General features: G+C 38.0%; 1 long non-coding RNA gene across 2 annotated transcripts in view; it reads left to right on the top strand.

Annotated features, from left to right (window-relative positions):
* Positions 1-680: 680 nt before the first annotated feature.
* The window catches only part of LOC140600217 (uncharacterized), a 176,127-nt gene continuing 170,807 nt past the window's right edge, over positions 681-6,000 (top strand). For both annotated transcript variants that reach the window (XR_012003431.1, XR_012003430.1), the window contains exon 1: positions 681-884. This is a non-coding gene — a long non-coding RNA (uncharacterized lncRNA). The remainder of the gene's footprint in view (positions 885-6,000) is intronic.

Below are 6,000 nucleotides of genomic sequence, written 5' to 3'. Positions count from 1 at the left end.
GGAGGTTGTGGCCATTTCTTATTGGCTGCAAGTGGTGGTTAGTGCTTTGTTGCTGAGGTGGGGAGGGATCTTCTGTCCCCACCCCCCACCCCTGCTGCTTATGCAGGCTGCCATGAGCTGTAGGCCTGTGAGAGTACCCTCTTCAGTCCTCCCCCCACCTCTCTTTTAAATGAGGTTTCTCTTACTCGTATTCACACGAGGCATGATGAGTATGTATTGTTTCCCTGCCCCTATCCAGCTGGCGGTGGTGAAGAGAAGTAGTGTCCACAAAGTGGGACCAAGCTCTGGAAAGCTGGGCTGCGAAGAGAGGGCTAGATACACAGACCTATGTGAATCACCTGAACAGTTGTACATGTTCCATGTTTCTGGATTAGATGGGCTCATCTCTTCTGCCTGCTTTTAGGAAGTTACTAGATACTAAATTTCCCTAGGAAGAAATTGGCCAGAGCAGAAATTCAACTTTTCTAAATGAGCCAGTATATGTAGGCTAAAGAATGGAAAACTTGAGAGTCCATATGGTTTTTTTTTTCCTTCCTCCTTCCTCACAGTGCACTTCCTTTCCCTTTCCCTTAAAGTTCTAGCTGTTCCTGCTTGTTAGATACCATCTTCATTATTAGAGTACACTTTGTTGCCATAGCAATTCGCTCCCACTCTCACATTTTATTGCACTTAGAGTTGCTACGGGCAAAAGATAGTGGGGAGGGGAGAGCATGATTTTATTTTCTCTCAAGTAGCCAGGCTTTCTCCTGATTTGAAAAACTGTTAACTCCCCCTAAGAGGGAACAGTCTCATAGCCAGGAATAGCATGGGTGGGGCATTGCACAGAAAGACAGATGGTTGCTCTCTAGGCTGCAACTTGCACCAGGCACAATGCTGTGGCTCAGGTAGGATTACATCATTCTTGAATTAACTCCTTCCTTTTAGGCTTAGTTAGGTATTTATATTGAAAGAAAAAAAAAAAAAAGTAAGCCCTCTGTCAGTAATGAAGATCAAAGAAACAGCAGAAGTTGGCAGGTTGTACCAAAGTGCCTTTCTAAGGTCACCAAGGATAGGGTTTCAGGGTAACCATGAACCCCAAAGTTGTAATAATGGTAACAATAGTATCTTACGTGTGAGTCGTGCCTTTGACCTTTCAACATATTTTTACATGCATTGCCTAATTTTTTCTTTGTTGTTGTTGTTAAATGGTACACCCTTGATGAAGACATCTCCATTTTTCTTACTGATGTTTTGATTCCTCTGTTTAGTCTGTTTTCAACCCATACTGTTTATACCTTTTATTGAGTTATGATTTGTATTGAGCAGATATCATCTTAAACTACCTAATTGTGTTATTTTATCTTAAACTGTCTAATCCTGCTACTGGTTTACTTTATGTACATCAATCTTACCCCACCAGACAGATCTGGCTATTAGAGAATGCATGCTTAGCCAGCTTTTGTGTCCCACATGGGGACCACTGTAATGTAAGACATTCTCTAAACTTTGTAAATTGGTCAAGATTCAGATTTTCATCCAGTATTGCGACTATGGATTAGACACTTAGAACTTTGAAATTATCTATATGCCACAAGCCAATGACTTTTGTTATTTGTGTATTAAAAAGTACAATTAAATTTTCCTCTCTTAGCATGGTATTAAACATAATCAAACTTTATAAATACTTCTTAAATATTTTTGCAGGAGAAAAATCTGCCACTTTCAACTGTAATTTTTAAATGCTCAATATGTATAGACAAGCTGCTGTATTTTATATAAATGAATGTATTCATAGAACAAACTTTAAATTTCAGAAAACAACACAGATTGCAGGAGTTTAAATTCCTGTTCATATTCCAGTAGAAATGAGTAATGTGTCCATTTTGGGAATAGTGGCAAATGATTGAGGAGGAGTGCATTTCTACACTTGCTTGAAATTGCTATTTTGTGGAGAAGCATTTGTGGTCTGGTGACTCAAGACTGAGAGATAGGTAACTACCCATTCTCTATTCTGAACTCGGCTTCCATTGCTCCATCTGTCCTGCACTCAAGCTGAGATCTTGTCTAGGTCACACTGCCCTCTCCTGGGCGGAACCAGAACTCCTCTTCAGTCCTTCTATTCAGGAGCAGTGTGTTAAACGAATTTTGACCCTGAGATTTGAGGGATTATTTTACTGATGAGGAAGCTGAGACCCATTATGAGACCCAGCATAATGGTCAGGGCTGTGACTCTTGACAGTTTATATTGGAGACAGTACAAACAAACAAACAACTCTGCTTTCCATACTATTACATGGCTAATATCCCCCCAAAGTAGAGTAGAACTGAGGCTCTGAACACAGCACAGAACTGAAATGTATTACTTGCCCCTATAAGAACATTTGTTAAATAACCAAATGTCTATTGCTGCATGAATTACCTATACTATTTAAATCTAGGTCAGGTGAATTATTCAAGATGTATCATAGACCTTTGCATTATTCTTAAAACCATTAGAGTACACTGCTTTCTCCCTCCTTTCTTTCTTTTTTAAATATTTCACCATTTGCTGTTTCAACAGAAATGTATCTTCAGATGGAACTTTGTCCTAAGGGGCTATGGAGCTTTTGTTGGCACATTTTAAGAGCAGAATTTTTCCAAACAGGATCTTAATTGGTGTCCTTCCACTTTTGCACATATTTTCATGCGGCATGATGTGTCTAGCTCTGCTTGCATAGAGTTGGCCGATGCACAGATAGAGAAGGCAGCCATTCACATGAGGAGGTGGGATTTGAGGGGCCAAAGTACCACATGACCCAAATTATAGTAACTCCTCACCTCTTCATAATTCAAATCTTTCAATCTCTCCTTTCTAGCATATGGTTAAGAATCTAGAAGTAGACAAAAACCCAGTATTACCTGGAGCTTAATTTCATGAATGGCACTTGAGCCCTTATGTAATATCTGTATTATTTCACACAAATCCCCTAAAATTGGTCCAACTGTATGAAGACAGCAAATGATGGAGGAGGGGCAGGTGTGTGGCGGGATGAGCTGTTACAGACATGGATCACATAGTAGTTCAGAGTAAGCTCATGGCATGACAGAAAAGAAGAGACAAAGGAATTAGAGACAACTAATAGTATTGTGGTATCAAGACCACGAACAACCCTTTGCAAGGGAACAAAATTCACATGAACACCCCTCAGGAAAATCTGAATAGCTAATTTTATAATACCAAGCTACATTGGTTAAACACTGTTTCACTTGATCCAACTTATAGTGAAAAACAGCTGCATATTCTCTGTTTATTTAGATTTCTATTCAAAGATAGTTAAAGTTAATAGGAATTTCATGAATTCATCCTCAGCTATTCAGGAAACTCAGCTATCCTGAAGAAACCATGAAATTACGAGAACTTGATGAATTTTCTTTTCCTGGCTCTTTGGAATTCCCACACTAAAATATAAAATTGCTTTTTTCAAGTCATTCAACCAAAGTATATCAAGTGCCTAAGCTATGTACCAAGCAATGTTCTAGTCACTAAAGATGCTATAGGTACCAAACAGACACAAATTTTCCTGGTTTGTAGACTGATGTCTTCTAGATGGGTCCTCAGATGGCCCAAGAGGAAGGGATCACTCTGAGGTCTCTTTTATGAGGGCAGTAATAACATTCATGAGGATTCCACCCTCATGACCCAATTACCTCACAAAATCTTCACCTCCGACTACCATTACACTGGGAATTAAGTTTCAACATATCCTCAGTTTGGGAGAAGCACAAATAAGCAGCCCATAGCAGTGCCTGTTATTTTTCAAACTGAGTGTCTAATTTTGCAAAAGGATCTAAACCTCTAGAGTTCCTCAGACAGAATGACCTGAGAAGGTTACCACCATGGGTATTTCTACAGTTAATCTTTGGACACAAATAAGTCTAAGCAATTCCTAAGAGACTAAAAAATGTTGCTTATTAACCATCTGCCAGGCCCTCCTTACCTCTCTCCACCCACCCCGCAGCCCCTCATTCTCAGTCTCTCTCTCACACCCAAGTAACCCTTGGCTTTTGTATGGAAACAGTGGCAGTTCAAGCTGGTAAAGCATTCCACTGAGCATCCTCTACACAGATTAAACCTTTGTCTTTCTTTGATCTGAAGCTGATAGAGGAGAACACTTAGATGAACTAAATAATAAAGAGATCCCATTACTGTCATTTACTTCCACACATAGAAGGATAAAAAGGCCATCCTCGCATGAAATTGTAATGCTGATTACCTTTCTCTGCTCACTTTAAATCCAATCACTTAGCACAATCCATCAGCATTCAAATACACGGAAGATTGCAGTTTCCTAAATTGAGACAACACAATTCAGTGCCTTGACACTGCATTTGCTATCAATTATGGTAGTCATAATCTCAAGTATTAGAGGAGGAATGGTATATTAACCTAAATACTACTCAAGGGACTGAGCTGCTTTTACAAAAGTGGGTTTTTTTCCCCCTAATTTAAATGATTTTATTTTATGCATTGAGTAAGCCTAGAGAGGTCAGGCAGTGTACCTCCTCTGACCTCTGCCCCTTGCCCACCATTTAAAAATTTACTTTATCCTTACAAGATCTTTGAAGTAATTTGCTTCTCTGTATCTAAGTCTCATCACATGTAAAAGGATGACAATAACACCCACCTCAGTGGATTACTGTGAGAACTAAGTAAGGTAATATGAGTCACTGGAACTTGTCTTCTCTTTCCCTCACTCCATGGGGTTACCCCAAGAGTGTCCATGTAATAATCAATGTTATGTTTTTGTTTAAAAAGCATCTATCCTTATGTCTTCCCCACACATTCACCCTTCCCCCCCCCCCCCACAGAGATCATTATAATAGAAAAGGAAATAATAGAAGAAGATAAATCACCTATAGTCTTACCACTCATAATACGTATTCATTCATTCAACAAATACTTATCAAAGATCTCTTATTTGCCAAACATTGTTCTAGGGTTTGGGACTATGCCCTAAATAAAATAGATAAAAATCCTTGCCCTCAAAGAACTTATATTCACTTTCCAATTTTATTTTATTTTTTTGCTCCTTTCCATTTCTTCTCTCTATATAGACATATAAGATGTAGGTTCATAAACAATAATCAAACTTCTTATTCTGCTTCTTTAATATTAAATTTTAGAAGTTTCCATGTTAAACTTTATAATTTTAATGTCAACCTAATAATCCTTGGATTTGATACACAATAATTTAATTGCCTATTCCCCTAATGTTGAAAATTTAGCCCCAGCACCCACCTCTAGCTGCTATGAACATCCACAAACATTAACCTTCTTCTTCAGATTTCTTTTGTATAAATACTTCAGGGTTGAATTACTGGATTAAAGTATAAGAACATTATTAGACCACTTAGGTAAAGGTAAGAAAAAATCCAATTCACCATTCTCTGGTGGATTCTCTCTACATAGTTCAAAGACAATAAGTAATTTAGTACTAAAAGGTATGAAACCTATATATCATGCTATAGGAATTCAAGCTACATGGAGTTAAGAGAAGAAGGAATACAGAAACAAATTTTAGCTATACTTAAAAAAAAAAAAAAGTGAGATTTCCAAAGTAGAGGGTGTGTTCCCCAGTGTAGCAAAAGATAATCAAAATGGGTAGAGCGGGTTGAGGTTATACAAAGGCCACAGATGTAGAATGGATATATTTGAACATGAGCTAATAAATGATGGAAAGTCATTGTTGTTCCTTCAACAGAAGAATGGCACAAAGAAAGCAGTGTTACATAATCTGTAAAAGCAATATTATCTTGCTCTAGGGAAGCTGAGGAACCTGGATACTACATTCCATTTTACTGAGCTTTTACATTTGCTATTAAACCCACAAGCTTACTCTCCCTGTTCCTCAGGGCCTGAGGAATTAAAAAAGTAAGAAGAAGAAAGAAAGAAAGAAAGAAAGAAAGAAAGAAAGAAAGAAAGAAAGAAAGAAAGAAAGAAAGAAAGAAAGAAAGAAAGAAGAAAGAAAGAAAGAAAGAAAG

The sequence above is a fragment of the Canis lupus genome, chromosome 11 (genome assembly GCF_048164855.1).
Source record: "Canis lupus baileyi chromosome 11, mCanLup2.hap1, whole genome shotgun sequence".
Classification (NCBI taxonomy): domain Eukaryota; kingdom Metazoa; phylum Chordata; class Mammalia; order Carnivora; family Canidae; genus Canis; species Canis lupus.
Note: the sequence above shows the minus strand (reverse complement) of the source record. Positions and strands in the feature narration are given on the sequence as shown.